This window comes from Tachypleus tridentatus, chromosome 10 (genome assembly GCF_004210375.1).
Source record: "Tachypleus tridentatus isolate NWPU-2018 chromosome 10, ASM421037v1, whole genome shotgun sequence".
NCBI classification, from domain to species: domain Eukaryota; kingdom Metazoa; phylum Arthropoda; class Merostomata; order Xiphosura; family Limulidae; genus Tachypleus; species Tachypleus tridentatus.
Genome location: NC_134834.1, coordinates 132,315,774 through 132,337,058, shown reverse-complemented (window position 1 = coordinate 132,337,058; position 21,285 = coordinate 132,315,774). Strand labels below are relative to the sequence as shown.

Genomic DNA, 21,285 nt, shown 5'->3' with positions numbered 1-21,285 from the left:
GCATGAGTGGAGTGTCAATATAATAGAAAACAACAAATATGTAGTATTATGAGACTTGAGCTACTTAGACTAAACATTTGTATTTGTGTTATAATATGCAGTCATTCTTGCACAAAAAAGCTTAATTTACATATATACATTTATTTATTATAACCATAAAATACTCAAGCCATAAACCACAACACATTAACATGAATTTTTTTTCTCAAAATTTTTAAAGTAAGCTTTACATTTTTTCAAGATATGTATTTTTCATGGTTACAAAATTGGTCAAGTGAAAATCTCACGTAGTGAGGGTACAGAAAATAACAAAATATAGTCCTATTGAAAACAAATGTTTGAAATGTATTTAGGAGGTTTAGAGATTACACAAATAATATCCAAGAGTTCTGGAATGAAGAATAGTTTTTTTAATCATAACATGAAATCGCCTTTTGCTAAAACTGGTAATGAAAAAGATTCAATATTTTCAGAAACAAATCTTTAAAAAAATATTCCATTAAAAAATCTGATTTTTTGTGTCCAAAAAAATTGTAATATTTACTAAAAGTCTACCAAATCTTGTAAAGATACACGTGCTGTATAAAACATTAGTGCAAATACTTAACATTTACAAATGTGTAGACAAACTCGCATATATTATGCCGAGCCCACTGTGAAAGGCTTAACTGACTACCAATGAAGATGTTTAATAGTAGCTCCCAATGTAATTTCTCTATAGATTTCCTTACAATATCCATTGCATATTAAAAAATAAAGGATACTGTAATACTTCACACAAGATAGGTATATTTTATCTTTTTTACACTTAATAGGCCCCAGGAGTGCTTTTTCAAACAAAAGTTTTAAAATATTATTTCGCAGTTACATATTTCAGACTTAGGCACAGCCAAAAACAATAAGTCACAGAGTTGCATAACTTCCATACAGCAAAGATTACATCTTCAAAGACTGAAGAGCTAGACTGGGAAAAACTTCCACATCCTTCTTATTCTCCAGACCTTGCTCCATATGACTATCATCTATTCAGAAGTTTCCAGATCTACCTTGATGAAAAACAGCTTGGAACACATGAAGATGTCAAACCTTCCCTCTCTACATTCTTTTCCTCCAAACCCCAAGAATTTTATAAATGTAGCATTCAGAAGCCTATGAATCACTGGCAGGAAGTAATTAATAATAATGAAATATACATTACTGATTAAATAACATTAAAAGCATTTAAAGTTTTTTCTCTTTTTCTCAACCTAAAATTGGACATTATCTAAGGAATGACCTGATAATAACAGGGTTTCTGGAATAGAAGATAACTTCATAAAGTACCATCCATGATGCTGCAAAGCAATATGATGATCCTACAGTGCACAAAAAATGAAACTTTCTTACAGTTTTATATGCCTTGCAAACAACAATAATCTTCTCAAAGTGACACCCATACAGTATATGAACACAAAAGTAAAAATTCTCATCCTTTATTTGCAACATCAGAAAATGAAGTCTTCTGAGAGTTAAATCACTCAAACTACACCAAAAATGGATTTGGTTTGGTGTGAATTTCATACAAAGCTGCATGAGAGCTAACTGCACTAGCCATCCCTAATTTGGTAGCAATAAGCTAGTGGAAAAGCAGCTAGTCAACAACACCCACTGTCAACTCTTTAGCTTCTCTTTACCAATTAATAATGAGATTGACTATTACGTTATAACATCTACACAATTGAAATGGCAAGCATATTTGGTGTGGTGAAGAACTGAAAATGTGATCCACAGATTGTGACTAGCATCCTAACCACTGGGCTATACAAGGCCTGCAAGAAGAGAACTATGTGTATTTGATTGTAAAACAAAGTAGGCAAAAAGTATGATCTAATGATGAGAAACACAAACAGTAAAGGTTGGAGATTGTGATTTTAAACAAAAAACAAACATTTTTATATACAAAATCAACAAAGCTATCTTAATTGAACAAAACAGCTCTACTAAGAACCCAAAACCAGTGGTGTCAAGATACCTTAAATAAGCTGTTAAACAATTTTCAGTCACATGACCTCCTTGTTCCATGTTGTGCATGTATATATTCTTCTCTCTATATAAAAACCACTTGTATCTGCTTATAACAATACCTTCTCCAAATCTTGTAAATTTGTTACTGTCTAAAAATTTTCATCGTAACCCATTCAAGCCATCCCCAAACCATAAAACAGTATGACACTGTACAAAAGAAAAACTCTCACAATTAAGCCTTTACATGACACAAAAACAAAAAGAAATATTTTCACTTTCAAACTCTTTACACAATTAAAAACCCTTCATAAAATTAACTCTTTAAAATGTCATAAAAAGAAGCTTTAAGTAACAATTAATTAATCATGCTGAGAGAGAAAGGAACAGTGTAAATCTAATCACAAAGGAAACTGGGCACAAGTTTAATACCTACTCCATTAAAAAAAGATGCCATGATTTTTAATAGTTTGATCACGACACATTATTGGTGATGCAACCAAAAACAACTTGTGGGACATGTTACCAACAGGATTGATAGTTTAGCAATTTTCCATCTTTTCTATCTCAAACTCCAGTAATTCAAACTGTCACATATTTTCAGTGGATGTGCTCTACTGGACTCTTACTTCTTAACAAAATTTCAAGGCAATCTATTAAAAAATATCTAAGCTACACTATCTCAAATTCTGACTGAGCTTTTTTCTTTTGTTTTTGTTCACATCAAAAGTACATAAGCTTTATTTATTTGACAGAAATACATTTAACTTTCATGCACGTTTTTTCAAATTTAGTAGACTGATAGATCTTTACAACCCACAAACATGATTTTCATTTGGTGTAAATATAAATATTGTGCAAAGTTGTTCAACAAACACCACTTAAATTTAATGAAAATTTTTACACACGCCTATAAAATTAGTTTAACATTTTTACTACATCTCCATCTAAGAGTAAAAGTGCACTGATTTAGTTTTTATTTGGATTAAGAATGGCTGACTTAAAGCAGCAAAACTACACTATGAAAGCCCAAGTATTGATCAGGCCAAGGAAACTAAATTAGCACTTTCTAGCTCAAGTTTTCAAAATAATCACAAGTGGATGGTTATTACTAATTATTCATTGCCACCTTTTCTGCACCAATCTACAAAATTTTATGAAATTATCCAAATTAAAGAGTATTTAGTGTCAAGAGAAGTTAGCTTAAGCAATTAGCATAAATAGTAATGCTTGATATGGCTGTACTGATTGCAAGAATTATTAATCTAAATTTCATGGCATTACTATAAACTATTATTAATATTACTATTGTTTTAGAGAGGAAAACTACCACCTTATATTTTAATGAATCTAGTTGTTCATGTAAAATAAGGATCTGTTCCAAGAAATGGCCTAATTCCAGTCCTGAAGTTAATGTTGGTTACTATTGAGTGTCACTTTATTTGGTGTGATTTGTTGGTGTGTATTGACCATAAAAAAAGTCATATCTAGCCAGAAACATCTTAGGTGTGAAAAAATGTCCAACCAAAAATGGATTCTGCATGCAACTTAAAAACAATGAAATCAAAACAGCAGCCAAACTGGTAGCTACACATGTAGCATTTATAAAAATTTTACAACACATTCATTCCTTAGTTAGCTAAGCCACTTATCTTGTTTGACCCACCACCATACTCTAAGTTGAACTATAGCTAACTTATGAATATTTGCTGTAAAATTATTATTAATGCTTTAAGGAAGAGGTTGTGTGGAACTTGACCCTCTAGGCCTGCACAACCAAAAATACTGATAATGCAATGAGCAAGCTGAATTTTTTTTTTTAACCTATGGCATTTTTGGTTAGATTTATCTCTTAATTTGTATATTCTTACAGAAAATTTAGCACTCTCAAGTGTATTTAGAATGATAGAATGTGACCCTGCCTCATGATATAACAACCAAACATGTTCTAAATATACACTGAAATTAAATATTTACATAGCTTAGAATTAAAGTTATAGATCAAAATATATCTAGTTAAAACTGGATATATTCTTTTATTGTACACATAAAAACAAAGTATGCATATAAAAATAATTAAATTAATAACAGATATCTTCTAATGTGAAAAGTTCAAAAACACCACCCCTTAACTTCTCTGGCTTATGAAAGCTGATGAAAAAAACTTGTTCACTCTCCTTGTTAGTATATATGGTTCACGAATGTAGTTTTAACAGAAAATGATGCATCTATTCCTGAAGTATGGTTAGCCTCAAAATGTTGTGCTAAAACACTTTTCTCAGACTTCTCTTTTTAAACATAAATAAGTCTTCTTATTGTTTTATACAAGAGTTGCCCCATTATCCAAGTTGCCTCATTTTATCTTAGTTGGATAAGAGTGACTTACATGACAACACTCTGATACTTCCTCAAAATACCCATTAAGTTCAATGCAAGGAAACTTTTCACATGACCAGTCTACCTAAAACAGGACAAGAGTCAAAACTATTCACAATATATTTCTAGATAATCACACACAAACAGTCCTGTAAAGAATGCTTTTTACTTCACAACTTTCTTTAGTTGTCAGTCATGACCATCAGAAGAGAACTGTTCAAAGCAAGCAATATTTTGACTAGTAAACTAACACAGAAAGCTAGGTTGAATTCAATGTTTTGTTTTATGTATAAAAGACCTGTGTAAGTACTCAATGATAGCTCTAATTATGATAAACTGGTTGCCAAAACGTTGGTAAAAAATTTAATGATTTTAATGTGCTGTAACACTGTTCCCTATTTTGTTTTGTTATTTTGTTTAGTGTTTTTCAGTTGCATCTAAAGCTGTAAAATGAAATGTGTATTTAAGGAAAAAATAAAAGTAGTTCATTATTAAGGACACTTCTGTTCTTTAATAGCATCGTTAAATGGAAAATGATATGAAATGTTTTGAAGAGAAACAACTTAATCAGAGTGTAAAAACAATGCAATGCAAATTAACATTTGTCATTATTTTTACAAACACATTCAAAAATAAAAAATTAATGTTTAGATTAATCTTACAATTGAGGTAATGTTAGCATGACTCATTATAGCTAAAAGCCTAAATGTGGCAACACCCTTGTCCTTAACTTTTGATGTATGTTGATCAAACAAGTCTTCTGACTTGAATGGGAATATTTTTCTGAACCATTTTTTCTAGCACGTAGTTGATTTGCCTTGAAATATGCTTAGTTTGTCCACATTGCTTAAACACTGTCTTGTTAATCCTGTTTTCCAATTGGCATATTCAGGAGGGTGATTTGTAGAAGTACATAATCAATAAACACATATGGTATTCAGGTAAAGGAAATAAAACTGGACAGTGAAGGAAAAACAAGAAAAACTAGTGTACCAAATACACTGAAACTTTATTCACTACTTACAAGTCTGTGCATATGTTTAAATACCATATGGCTAGTTTTTTTATTTGTATGACTAATGTCTGGTTGGTGTAGTCAAGAGGTAGGAATGAAAGCTGAGTACAAGAGGCCAAAAATAAGACTTAAAGAAAGAAAGCTGTAAAATTAGAATCACAAAGTACCCATTTTAGGGTCAAACTAAAGGCTACATATGGTATCCCATAATTATAAATCTATATAATGCTTGGTCATCCCATCCTGTTTAGAGACTTCTGCATCTTGTACCTGAATAAAACAAATTCTTATAAATCTTCACACAAAAAAAACAACAAAAAAAACACCATCATGTTAGTTTAAGATTTTAAAAACCAAAGTTGCAGTATGTGACTTTTACCATATTTATAATATTGTGATCTGGTCAATAAAAATAATTAACTTTATGCATAAAATTACTTGAATATACTTTAATAGAGATATACTCTGTATTAATTAATAATTATGGAACAGAGAAATTAGTAACTAGTTCAACTTTGAAACACATATAACACTAAGGACTATCAAAAAGAACAGAAAAAATGATTAGTGAAACATGCAAATATCTGGAATCTTCACTAAAACAGCTCATTAGATTGGCTGAGAATAAACCATACAAAGGCATGATCAAAATGCTATTTATATCAGTCACTTACAATATATGTATATAATACATTATACAAATGATTTATGCAACTAATACAGAAGTTAAAAATAATATATATCAGAAGAAATACATCTTTAAAAACAAATTTGAGGAAAAATTTATGCTTAAAATCAACTAGATACAGTTGCTTCAACCACTATCCTTACATGTTTTGGAGCGTTTACTGAAATAAAAAACACAACATTAATAATGCAAGAAAAGTAATAACTCATTCAAACCAGTTAAGACAATTAAGAATATGTTAGTTCACCCACAAGGCTGCACTGGTTGTGTCCACTGAATTCCTTACAGTACATGTGGAACCTAATCTGATGGAGTAACAGTATTTGCTTTTTCTGAGAGACTAAAATAACACCATAATGATATTAAATATGGATGACAGTATGCCTCTGCCTCGGTGTTATAAGCTTTAAATGGGAATGCCTCCCCTGATTGAAAGTTTTTAAAATTACCAATTATAACAAACTATGAATGTAGATTCAATGAATTGTGATGTATTTGTGAAGTTAATCTAGAGATAAACAATCATGTTAGCACATTGCTATTGCTGTTTCTTACAATCAGTATTCTACCTTCCCTCTTAAACATAATAATAACAAAACTATATATATTTATTTATTATAAATTGTAAATATATATGCTCTTGTACTAAAAATAAGTTTTTTTTCTGAGTAATGCTAGTAAACAAAAAAATTCATGAAGTGTCTGTACAACTCACTAAACACAATGCAGCAGCTATAGTGGCAAACATAACAAAAGCTGTTTTGTACAGCCAATTGTTCATTCATAGATCAGTACAAAGGTAACTAGACCAGTTATAGCACAACTTATTAACAATGCTTCTTTATCAATTCCACATTAACTTCTGAACACTAAATAAAACATAGTGAAGTATAACACACACACACACACTACATCTCCAAAAATCATTAAACTATTTTACCAATCTGATAAAATTACAAAGATATACATTTTGGTTTGTAGTATAACTAATTCTAACATCTCATTTGTCCAGATTGGAAGATCTCAAAACACACATTGTTCTCTGCTCATCTCTGGCATAATCATTGCTATTGCAGTAATTCATTCTCACAGATAATTCCCTTCATATAACCCCACATAAACTAGTTGGGGCATCACTCACATATATTCCATAAACTGCATTTGTTTATCTGTTTTTGTTCCTATTTCACTGAATTGTAGAAGCAAGAAAGTGGTTCAAATGCTTACGGAGACTGTTCACAAATGAAGCTGACAAAAGTACTGGTTACATATCTGCTAAATGTAAAACTTATACTTTAATAAATGATACAATATTATAACCATAAGGTGTAGTAAAGTGGATAGCATCTAATATTAAGTTAGCTCTTATCCCAAAACTTAGCTTACAAATTCAAGTTGATTTTAGTTTTGTATTCATATAAAGGTTTAGGATTAAAAGGTACAGCAAAACTTTCAAATAAAGTTTATACTACTTTATGACTAAGCCACATTAAGCCTACAGCTAACGATTTAGTTTAGTCACAAACAATAGCCAATAAAAAATAAGCTAATTCAAAGCAGGTTAATCTTAAATGCTTAAATACCAATACAAGCCAGTTAACAACACATCTTCACAATTATATGGTAGAAATATGTTTTTATATATTTATATCGCTCCAAATGGACATTAAGGAGAGTTTTTATATTCTTATTTCAAGTATCCATGTAATAGTCAATAAAAAAAAAATTACTTCCATGTTCCAGTACTTATGTTAATTAAGGCCTAGTGAACTTAATTATGATGAGTCTAGATCACAACATTAGAATGATAATGTTTTATACAGTCAAAACTAGCAGTGAATAAGAAACATCTAATTGTAATAACTGAATAATTTAGAACAGAATAACAGCATTACAAGTATACTAGTTGCATCACCCATCTCAAGGACAGAAGTTATATAAATTCATGACTAATGAAAGGTTATCTTAGGACATGAAAAGTTGCTTCCCTTATGTAACTTAATTCAAAAGTGCTCCAAAAAAACTGCAAAACATGAAATATGAAACTGCAAATTTGCATGTATTTCTAAGTGCACCCAACAACCTTAGAAGCCAAATCTAGTAGAGATTTATCAACAGAGAGCAAAGTGATGGTTTAAAACTGCAAAATTGAAAATTTCAACCTTCCCCCAGAACAGATCTAATGAGCCTCCATACCAATTTTCATGAAGATCCATCGACACCCTGTTAAGAAGTTACATGAACATACAAGACAGTACTAATTATATCTATATAAATAAAGACTAACTTAAGGCTAATGGCACAATTTTATTTAATTTTACAACCTCCATTGGAATGAATAAAAAATTCTAGCTTTAACTGATTAATATCTTTACATACTTTATTAGGACGTCATGTTTCCTCTATATATATCTATATTTAATCACCTCCCTTCCAGTTTACCTTATAAAAAATAAGATAAACAAGCTACAATACTCCTATTAAACATTTATTTACATAAAAGACAATGGAAATTTTAACGTGCTTATCTTAACAATTGGGTACAACTGCAGTTTCATTTACGACACTAAATTTTAGGTACTGTAACCAATGGGAAATATCACATATAATAACTAAAGGTTACTTTTATTCAATCAGTTTTGGTTCATGTTGTTGTAATGGGAAGAGTATGTTCAAAACAGTCACACGCATTAAAACTGATAAAGTGAATGTAATTAGTTACGAGTTTCAAAAACAATATCTATCCCTCCCTGCATTCATTACGTGCATTTCATACACACGTTTCACTTACGTGACACTCCTAAAATAAATGAAAAAAGCGTCACTAGGTGGGTCATGGACTTGACGTTCTAAAATCTAAACCTTTCCTTCTAACTGAATTCCAATTTCCAATGGCCTGGGGATAAAAAATGACTGAAGAGGTTTATGACTACAGTGAGAAAGACTATAGCATAAAAGAAGCGAGTTGTATTTAGAGGTTTAATATCGCCCTTGGAGCGGTAGTATAATTGAATTATGAGCGAAATTGCATATGTGTTAGCAATATGAATGTGTATTACTTCGCGGAATAATCTCATCAATCTTGAAAAGTATTTTATATTATTAGTAATTGACTACAAGCTTTGAGAGATTTTGTGTCATGTGAAGATATCTAGATAAGCATTCTGTGCCACCAGCATATATCTAAAGAGACACTTTGTGTTATAGATAGATATACAGAGCTTACGTATAATAATTTAGATTTCCAGAAATCTAGTACCAGTCGACTTGCAACCTTTATCTGTAGAATACAATAAAAAATACACATTTAAATGGCCGAAATTACTTGTACAACGCTTGATGCCAGTATCATCATTACATTCGAACAAAGATCACGTACGATCGAATCTCAACTGTGTTCTGCATAAAATCTTAAGCTACAATAACAAGGCTGTGAAAAGGTGAAACACATTAATTACCTTAATTCTTTCATTTAAGGTTGTTCAGAAACTTGAAATACCAGACTGTTGATCGAAATGTTCATAACTCACGAACACTTCACATAAACTCTGGTAACACTAGTTATTTGTGCGAAATAGTCTCGTTTTCGGACCTATGAAATAAAGTTATACAATAGTAGTACAGTAAAAATTTAGAAAAGCATGTTATTTACCTATTGTTTTACATTTTAAAAAAGGTACAACACTGCCATTTAAAAATTCGCCAATTTTTTAGTTAAACAAAATGCAGTTCATAAATAAATTGCTTTAGTTTATAAAGTTTACAATCTGAAATTTAAACAAAAAATCAAACTGTTTAATATAGTTTAACGTACGTTTTTAAGCCCTCTCACCCCTCAGAGTTCACTTTACTAAGAAAACATTTAAAATATTCTGTCGACAACTGATAAAAAACGCTGCACTAACATTTTTTTTTAATTATTACGAAAATAATTTGGCTATTCTGGCGTTAGTTAGTGAAAGAGCAATTTTATCCTTTTACTGAAATAAGTTAGGTACCTTACACTACTTAAATCCAGCTGTTTATTAACAGATAGCTTACACTTTGATCTTGTTCAACCAACATAATAAAAAAGTCAATTCTCAATTACAAAAGTAAGTATAATCTCTAAGAATGCCCTGTGAAACACTGTACTTAATATCCTGTAAAATCAAACGCGCCCTAATTTACCAATGTTCGTGACGTCATATTATTACCAAGATGATGACATCACCAACATCTATGTTAGCTTAAAGAGACAGACCACTAATATATTAAGCTTAGACATAAGTTTACTCCTTCACACCCTCTTGAAAATTCGTTCTTTGTCCGTAATAAACCGGATATGAATGTAGTTGTTCTTTCCTACTCACTACAGCATTTTTGAAAAAGGTTTCGGAAATTTTAAGTTCCATTAAGGAATAATTCATGGTTAAGGCCATATCACTCCAAATGTTGTTAAAATATTAACTGAAAAATTTTAACAGGGAATACATAAATATCAACTACTGTTTTTGGATGATTAAAACTACATAAATAATTTACACAGTTATATGGCGTTCTGTGAAATTAACAACAATAATACTGATATTTTCTTAGCTTAAAATAAACAAGTACTCTAATAAAGAAAGCACGTTTTCCCTGCTTTTATCATTTATCACCAGTAAATGTAATCCCACACAAGTTAGAAAACAAAATCCTTAACAAATAACAGAAGGAATTTTAACAATTAATTTTCCAACGGTATATAAACAATGTGCGGTCGAACCGACTGCTCTGTTATCATCACAGACGCAAACAAAATGCGGTGTTAGCAACTTCGAACTTGTATATGAATACAAAAGTGGTCGATATTCTTGAGAATATTTCCTAATTAATGTTTAATAAATTAATTCAAAGCGGGTGTTCATTTAAAAGCATCTCTTTCACACTCACTTTGTGAAAATAACCCGTTTCCAAAGAAATTTTAACCTAGTACAGAAATCAAAGATTTTACACTATTAATTTATTAAACACTTAAGCATTTTTTAAAGGTTGGACCGAATATTAATACAAAAAAATAGCTTTATATTATCTCAATAAAATGTATATAATATTATAAAGTAAAAGCTTATCTTTGATTACGTTAAAACATCTATCTAATACAAATATACTTCAAGAAAAGAAATCAGACCAAGTAAACATAATTGTAAAGAAACTATTAGCATTCGGGTGGCATTACTTGGAACTTATCATGGACCGACATATTTTCACTGCTTATACGAAACAGTAGAAAGTGGAAGTTTCCAAACAAACTTAACTAATATTTATAGTCAACTTAATTGTAGTAAAAAAAATCCAACTTGCTTACGTAATATGTGGTCCGGTACTAATTGTGGCCCTTAACTACAATTCATAAACGTCTTGAATTTTGTATCTTTATACTTGTGCTAAAATGTTTGAGAAATTTAGTGTGTGTATGTGTATATGTATATATATATATACTGATTTATTTCATCCTTGTATTCTCTGGTGGCAACTAAATATACGTGTACCAAAGCTTAAAATCACGAGTCCAAAAATCACTGGGTATAATACTTTATACCTCATGAAAATGTACGTTTTCGTTAGGTTTATTTTATTTTAAAAACTGACTAGCTGTTAAATACCGTTCAAGCGCTTATCTCTTTTATATCACACGTGTGTACATTCAAATCGTTTCTTCACACAAAAGTCGGTGATATAACGAAAATAATTAACAATCAGATGCTATTTCCTGTATACAATATGCGTTGAATTAGAGCTACCCCTTGTTTGATGTTAGTAACTGTGGCTGAAAATTGTTACAGCAAGAGTATCTATAACTCATAATTCTATGGTCTTTCAAGGTTTTAGTTTTGCAATGTAACTGATTCATAAGATTGTTTTTAAACAAATGTTACATTAGGTTGTCTTCAACATACATTAATTTTTAGTTCTCATCTATATACTTATCCGACTTTTGATCATAATTTGATAACAATATACAAGTACAATTCTTGCAGCTGTAAAATTATTAGACAACCTAATTCACGTGGTATAACTTATCAATCAACCAGTCTGTTTATTAGTTAGTGTTAACTACAAACTACTCTCGTTGTTGAGTGAATAAAGTATGGTATACCTTGCAGCAAACTCAATATATAAACTTTAATACTTTTATGAGCGAAGAGTTTCACAGCGTTTTTTTTAATTATTCATGTAAGAGATGACCTCAGTGGACTGAGTGGCTTGCTATTACTGTTCGTTCTGCAAACTCTTCCGTTGTGTTGAGGTACAAGAAATGTGCATGAAAACCATTCGTGAATATAACTAAAATAACCAACGGTACACAAGTATGGGTAACTAGTTTTACATATACGTTTGTAGTAACTTCATGTGCACGCGTAACGGACACAAAACTTCAAAGCAATACTAAATACTATTCATTTATTTAACTGCGAGTTTTATGAGTTAAAGTATTAAAAACCGAAACTTGAAAATAATACGAATTATTAATCATCTGTACAATCATTTTGTACAGATCCGTACAAATCCGTAACATAACGATATTGACTGACTAAGGTTTGTACTATGAACTGGATAACGCTATTGAGCCATAATACGAGTTTCTTCCCCAATCACGGAAATTAGTAACGCATAAACTTTTAGATTAATTTGTATAAAAAAACAACAAACTGTGTGCGTTTGTATCCCTTACGTACTTTTCAGTTCAGTGCAGCATATACATGATGCGTTATAGGAGAAAATTAGACACACACACACATGTACATACCCAATTACCTTCTATAGCCCACCATGCATTTTCTGTAATAAACAGATGAGTACGTAGAGGATAATCAAGTAAAATTTGACTGTAGTAAATCCACAGAGATGGAAAATGGCGAATAAATGTTCCTAGAACCCAAACTGTATAACAAAGTAAGCTTGTTTGTGCCTGTAACTTGAATAATACCTTACATACGAATACGTATAACCTACACGCAACTGATTGGATGATGACTCACTACAGATAATTTGACCCACACCACTATTAAGTTAAAATATACTACCATAAAGTTACGTGCTTGTATACCATGTACACATAATAAGGCACATATATGTATAATTCTTGTATATTAAACGTCCCTTGATAGCAAACTACGAGAATGAAAATGGGGAAAAATTTAGTAAGTCCTTGCTAAAGAGAATACCCAACACAAAATGTGTCAGTAACAAGCATATAAACTTGCTTCGAGATGTTCTGTAGTTCTTTAATGAAGCGCTAATAATAAATGTTAGTATTTTATTATCTCATTTTCAAATTCACTGTTCGTGTTTTATGATCTCATTTTCCTCAATTTTAGGTTTATTCTCCTTCGCGATGTTCTCTTTTGCTTCGTAAGTAACTTTGGTTAGTCTGCATTTCCCTGTTAACATTAAAATCGTTTTCTCACAAAGGCGGCGATATGAGGAAAATATTAAATGCCAAAAATATAAAAGAAAGATAATTGTACAAATGGTTAGAAACTTTAAAATCACAAGTACAATTGAGTAATTTGGAGTTATTCAAGTGAAACCTTTCAAATATATGAAATGCCTTAATTTTCATTTTCTGTATTCAAAATAGGCCAAAAACCCGTTCTCATTAAAACATTGCCATTTTTTTTCAATATTGTAATCATAACATTACTATAATTATCTAATATAGATTCATAGAATTATGAAGGTTTTGTAGCTTTTTTAATGTGGTGAAATAACTCGTTTTTCTTTACCAGAATTTACGTGGTACATTTTCTGTCATCGTACACAGAATAATGAATGTATGTTTATCTATCATTAGTCAAATCTAAATTATTTATATACAATTAAATCTGTATTTTAGTTTGACCTATATATTTAGAAAAAGGAACCTATAAAAAAAATTCAGTTTTAGAGTGGAGCACTGAAACGCCTTGATTAAAAATATATGAAACTGACAACTTCAAGTATAACTAAATTAATTCTATATAAATTAATTAGAGCATTCTACTATACAAAAACCTAAAAGACGATCGACATGACAGTATGAATTATAACATGTGATCATATTAAAAAAAAAACAACTGGTATCGTGTTTTAATTTTTTTTATTTACCCTCTTCAACGCCATGATTAGATCGAGAGGGAGTGCTTTATTTGAATTATGAACTTATCTGTACCTCATGAGACTTAATATAATGCTTGTAACAAATTTGTCAAACAGTTACATAAGCATTATAAAAATCAAAATTGATATTTTTTCTGCTTTTTTTATCCCTCAAGTTACCGATTTTCATTGACAACGTTTTTTGCGAACATATTTCATACTGCTGGCAGAAAACTGCAGAAATTACACGTAAAATATAAATAAGGCATTGACTGTTCTTCACGTTCTCGTAAATAACGGTCTGTTGATATAGATCTTAGAACAAGGGCTTCTCTCCTGAAAAGCGTATTGAGATTGGTAAGTCAATATTACGGTTTAACAAAGTATCATCTGTGTTCGTGAAATCTATCAAGGAATTCATAAGCCAATCAGTACAAGTTACAAACAATACCTTATATAACAAATATCGCCTGATGAAGAGTTTAGACCCGAAACGTTGTGACAAAGACTTGATTATCACCGTTATCTACTGTTGTTTTTAATTTTGACTTGTATGTTGTTGTGTGTGTGTGTGTATATAACCATTTGGGCCACACATATTTGACGATGGAGATCCGAACTCACGAACGTAGAACTACTGGTCGATAGCCCTAACCATTTGTCCATTATTAGCCATACAAACATAAATACACCAATTTCAATATACAAACACCATACGATAAAACGAGGATGTGATTCATATAAAACAGTTAAAATAAGTTTAAGGCTAATGAAGACTTGAGACAGAAAGTTTTTTTTATGTATAGTTTTTTTATAAAAAAAATTCACCACCACATTTGACTATTGAGAGAATTTTAATAGTGCAAATAGTGGTGCCGAAATTTATTCAGTAGATTATTGCGTTTTTTATTTAACCCATTGACTGCTGATTCGCCGTCGGGTTGCGGTCCGTCACCACAGTTGAATGCGAGTGTGCCATATAAGGTGTACGATTTGCAAACATTCTGCGCGCATTTAGAGCAGTCACAGTTAGTTGTAATTCAAATTATGTTTAATCGTATTTAGAAGGTGATCACAACCATCAGAAATAGATTCATTTTAACTTAAATTTCTACACTACGTAATTCAATTTGGTGTTAAATTATAAGTGTTCATGAGCAAAAGTTAGCAAGAAAGTAATGTCAATCTATATATCTAACGCCGACGAGGCCTTTCCCTAATACTAGGACTCAAATAGCGGGCGAGATGCTACAGACACAGTAGAGGATGAAATGTTTATACGACTACAGACTTGAGCAAAACGTATTTTGGCAAGAACAAATTAAGTTATTAGGCTGTCATTTTTATCAATTTTATTTACAGGTTGGAATTAGGTTTGATTTTTATTAAACATCCATACATTTATTTAATCGAACAGCAAACTGTTTAAGTATTATTTTACTTGAATTACATTAACTTAAACACTGTTTTTCTGTTTATCTACTGATAAACACAGGTAAACACAGAACTGTAGTTCTGTGGTGAAAATTTCAGAAGAATTGATAGCTCGATCCTCAAGCGGGTCAAGTGACCACAACGTCAACAGGAAGAAAACGTGGCAGGTATTTCGGTTTAAGTATATCTGTCGCTAGTGCTTAGGAACAGGTATAACCATGGATGGACTCAGAAAATTTACTTCTCACCTACGTCAACAGCAAAAGACTACATTAGTATTTATATAAATTGAGTGAAAACAAACAAGAATGAAAATAAGTCGTACCATATCTACTTCATCCAATTCAATCGTTTCAGGTGTAATTACAATATTAAGGTGATGTTACTTTCTGGATATGGTTGTATTTATAAATTAACTTTCCTGTGTCATTAAAAGAAATAACAAGGAATTTTAAAATATGGCATATTTAAACTGTCCTTTTGTCCCTCCGTTTCTGAAAAACTGACTTTTCACTTTTCACAGTACTTAACAACGATTCTCAGTATTGTATTCAATGTCAAAATCTTAACGCTTTTCTTGCGATTCAAATTTTAAACTGTAGAAATTTTTGTATTAGATTATTATTATTATATAATTCATAAATTTAATTGTAAAATTTTCTGATGTCTCTAAAATTAATTGGAATGATATCTTTCTAACTGCCCGTGCTCTCGACAAAAAAACAATCTTCAGTACATAATATCCACCTTCTTAATTTTCAAACTAAAATCTCATGATTCATACCCTTCAAAACGTACGAAAGGTCAACAATAAATTGTCAAATTTAGAGTAAAAAAATTTTCTTCACTTAATTTAAGTTATAAAAAAACATTTTATTTCATTAATATATAACAATATCTAACTGAATCGTTTTCCCATTATCAAGAGCATTCTCTCTCAATTGTAAGCCGTTCCTTCAACAGAAGTATTTTCCCAAATCTCTCATCAGTAACACAGTTACATGGAGAAGTAACAACCATAAAAAGTTAAGAAATCTAACGTGCGGAAGTCGCCTACGATCATCCTTCCATCCGTTCACCTGAATTAAAAGCCTCACTTAAAAACAAGAAAAAATTCGAACACGGTAGGACTACGTTTTCTCTCACACATCATTTAATTTCCCAACCACAAAATAGCGACATAGCAATTCCACCCTTTTCCCGGATAAAGTTCGTGTTCTATGCAAGCTTCATCACTTTGACTGTCTATACTGTAGGTGTGGTAAAGTTATACTAACAGTTTACTGCAATTTCGTACTTATTGGATTTCCATTACTACCGATACTGTGGTGAAAATAGTCTACCAGTAATAACTTTGAGTAGTTCTGTATTAATTACAAACTGAAAGACATTATTCAATAGAAATTAATTGGTTTCAAAGCTAATAAAATGTTATAAGTCTAACAATGAATTTACGTCAAAGTTTATCTACATAGTAACTGCTAGATTGGTATGTTACAAGTTTTTACACCCTGGATACGTTGAAGAGAAACGTACCCGAATAAAAAAGAACAGTTTAACAATTATAGGTTAATCTGTGGCGGAGCCGTCAGAAAGGCGTTCTGATTCAAGCCTTTAAGTAACTCACTTTTTGTACTTCCGACTTTCTTGTTTCAATACTTTTCGTACCTTTAAAAGTTTACTATTATAATCAGCTAGGTTATATATATATCGAACTCTACTTGTTTTTATAAAACTGTTTTTTATTGTATTTCTTTCTTTTCTTTCTATGAAGCTACATTTTTGTGCGCCAGCAATACCAAGCCGTTATACACACACACACACACACATATCTTTCAATATAAGAAAGGAATCACCGGGAACCAAGATAAGAGTTCTCTGAATAAATTAGAGCGTTGCCTGTAAAAAGTCACCGAATTACTTAGATAAAAAAATTTAGTAACGTTTTGATTCGCTCCATAAACACGTACATGTAGGGTTCAGGAGGCTTTATAAGTACATTAATCCTTATTTTTGCTTAGCAAATACTGTTGAATAGTCACCGTGAGATTATAGGGAAGGCAGCTAGTCATAATCACTCACCGCCAACTCTAGGGCTACTCTTTTACCAACGAATAATGGGATTGACTGACACACTATAACGCCCCCGCAGCTGAAAGGGCAAGCATGTTTGGTACAACGGGGATTCAAACTCGGCAAGTTTGTCTGACCTAGCAAGAGTTTACAGTTCGTCATTTCAAGGTAATACAGAGAAATACAGCACAACATATTCACTATCCATATCGTCCATTTTAAAAACAAATTCGAGTTTAATTCTGACGTTTTTTGTTAAGTCAAACACAAAACCTTTTTTCCCCTCTTTAAAATAAACCATTTTAAAGATTTTAGAATTAAAATTTAACATTTTACTGATTTATGCCATCTCAGTTTCAATTTTTACTTCAATGGTTTTTATAAAGTATTTGAGAAGTGACCGTATTCGTAACAAAACGGAGGATGTAATGATACCAGATTAATACTGTTCAAACTTGTTAAGCCTAACCAGAGCAGTTACTCAAAACGCGGTTTCTTCGCCTCCTTTCGCACGATGTCTCAATTTTTTAACCTAACGTCACAGGAATTCCAAATTAAAACACACTGCACCTAATGTCAAAGGTTCATTGCGACTATGATTTAAAGTATTTAAAATGTTTTCACTAAAAAAAAAAAAAGATACAATGCGCGCCTGTTATATGATTCATGCAAATTCAAGAAAAACAACATAACACTCCGAAAGCTTTAGATAAACATGTCAATATGGTTGTACTACATGATACTAGAGTACAGTGGTTTGCAGAACAGTCGGTGGCCAAACATTACGTCATTTCAAAACAGTGGGATACCGCTGAAGAATAACCACGCATACACACCAAAAAACAAAAGCGTGTGAAATAACGCTACTTCTAGCCACTCCTGTTTAGTAAGAAGTTCATTCGCATATGACATCACTGTTGGTATCCCGGATTTTCTGGCAAGCCCTAATATTATGCTTTCCGATATATTACCCAGTACGTTTCAAATATCTGGCGTTTATATTTGAAAATTGTACTCCGAAGTCAACGAAACGGTAACTAAACAATAAAATACACAAATTTATTTAAAGCATAATGATCAAGTATGGTGGTAAGCTACAAATTATTTCTCAAATTAGTATACATATTACTTACAGTTGCAGTTTCATAAATTATATTTGCGAAAAACAAATGAATATTTAATACATGTTCCGTTTTCATTTTGCAGTGTATTTTGATAGACACTATAAATTCGTTTTAACAGAAACGTAATTTAAAAATTTAGCAGTAGTAAAGAAGAGTGGTATTAAAACGGAACTTCACCCACCTTTAAAAATGCATGTCATTTTCCATTAACAGTAAAATTGCAAACGAATTATTAAAACATAAGGAAGTATATCTAGTTTTTATAATAATTCATAGTACACTAAAATATTGGATAGAAAAGTTTAATTTTTTTCACTATAAAAACAGGAACAGTGATATACGATGTCTTCTTTTTTATGTTGAACTTTAAGTAATGGTAACAGAAAAACACAAGTACATACTATATCTAAAAAAAAACAGTCGCAATTAAATAAATTGTAAAGTGTAACTAAAGTATGAATAGAATAAATACAAAACTGTATATTACAATATGTAGCATGAAAATTAAAATGGTACACATTTAATAATAATATATATATATGCATGTATTTGTAGTATACAGAATGTTAACACACACTGTAAGAGCTGACTGAAACATGTTTTAAATATTGTGGGCCTTCCCACAATGTGTGCGAATAAACACAAAGGATAATTACCATCTAAACCTAACTATGTAAACACTACATTTATGTCATTAGTAAAAATGTGTATGCCAAAAATTTAGAACATTAGAGGAGTTTGTTTTTAACTAAAAACAATCTTACTACTAATGTTTATGTAATTTATTACTTGGAATATGACTAAATACTCAAAGGTTACAAAAATATCTTACTGAACACTGGGACATGTCCACTTCTTTATCATGTTCTCTCTCAAGAGATGTCTTATAATACTTGTATTTTACACTATACAATCTAGTAGTTTTCCACCAACTAAAAAATGTATTCATATTATTAATAGCTGTGTGCAAACACTTCTTAAATGCCTGTGCTGAGAAAAGAATGGTTCCACAATTTTTATAACATACTGTTAACCAAACAGTGATCACCAAGGCAATCTTAACCTCACATCAGCAAAAACTACAAACCTTCCACTTCAGAAAAGCAAGATCCTGCTACATGTGGCATCAGTGATCCTTCCTTTCTCATCAAAGCAATTCATTTTTGGACATTAGTATCAAAAACCACTCTACAACTATATTTATAATACAGAAAACTTATTTTTAGTTATGTGATGAAAGAAGTACAAGAAAAAGAGTTTTCACAGAATTAATTACTATGTAGACAACAATTTGTAATAAAACTTCTAACAAGTTATTAAAGCATTTACATTTGTACACAACTTTCTTTTATCTATGAAATATTTCTAAAGTATCTAAAAGGTCTAACTAATTTGTAATCAACATAAAACCTTTTCTGAAACAAACATCAACTAACACACAAGCCACAAAGCACATACAATGTTCTGTAAATACTGATACATCAACTAACATACGAACAATAGTACATTAACTAATCTGTTGACTAACGTACAAACCATAAAACATACAATCTTTTGCAAACACTGACACATCAATTAACATACAATATTCTGCACACACCGTAAGACTTATATCACCTACTATCATATAGTTTTTTCCTCTATACTTTTATTAGAGGGTTATATCAAATTATCTGGTGAAAATAATTCAATGTCCAGTAAACATAATGATAATAAATTACTTTTTCTTATCTAGCATTTCTATAACCTTAAACACTTGCACATCACATTCAATTTTTGTAAGCCTACATTATAAATGATTTTAACTAATGTAAAATATAATCAACTTTCTTGTATAAAGCAACTAAGTGCAACAGCAAACAAAGATCATAATACTCTATTCAATTCTCTATCTTAAAAAAATACCCATTTCCTTGACTATCTTTCCAGGCTTAATTATTAAATCTTTTTATATGAATATTATTAGCAAGTTCTAGAATTCCCTCCAGTTAACATTTAATTTACAATAAAATATAGTTTACAACAAGGTTTTCAAAAAGCATCTTACTGAATTGTTTCCAGAATCCAAAATATATATAGTCATACATACAACAATTTCCAATCATGAAAGTAAATAATTGAGAAAAGTTATTTTTATTTTTACAAACATAAACAACACTTTTAATAGTTGATTTCAAACCTGTAAATGTGCACCCAGAGAAATTGTAGTAAAATTCAACAGGTTACAAAGAACATGTATATCTTGTAGTCTGGCCACATTATTTAATACTTAACAATGAAATTACCATAAAGTTTTAAAATACTTGTTTCTGCAACCAGAAGAAAAGCAGTTAAATTATCAATATAAATCATTAATTTTCAGTACCCATAAGGGCATCTACAGTTAAATACACTACTATGTAGTAATTCTCACAGTCCATAACATAGCAGCATTAACAATATATTGGAGCAACAAGGGACCTGTTGGTCCA

At 30.7% G+C, this 21,285-nt stretch overlaps 1 protein-coding gene across 7 annotated transcripts in view; it reads right to left on the bottom strand.

Moving 5' to 3' along the window:
* LOC143230338 (formin-like protein) overlaps nt 1-21,285 on the bottom strand; it is a 119,880-nt gene that overhangs the window by 90,492 nt on the left and 8,103 nt on the right. The window contains exons 1-2 of one of the 7 annotated variants that reach the window (XM_076463735.1): nt 10,122-10,269; nt 9,539-9,672 (exon numbers count right to left, since the gene is read on the bottom strand). The exons of 2 other annotated variants lie outside the window; for them this stretch is intronic. The gene's annotated coding sequence lies outside the window, so the exon portion shown is untranslated. Of the gene's footprint in view, nt 1-9,538; nt 9,673-9,894; nt 10,032-10,078; nt 10,270-21,285 lie in introns of those variants that run through there. 4 more of the 7 variants (XM_076463736.1, XM_076463737.1, XM_076463740.1 and 1 more) reach the window with 4 other exon arrangements.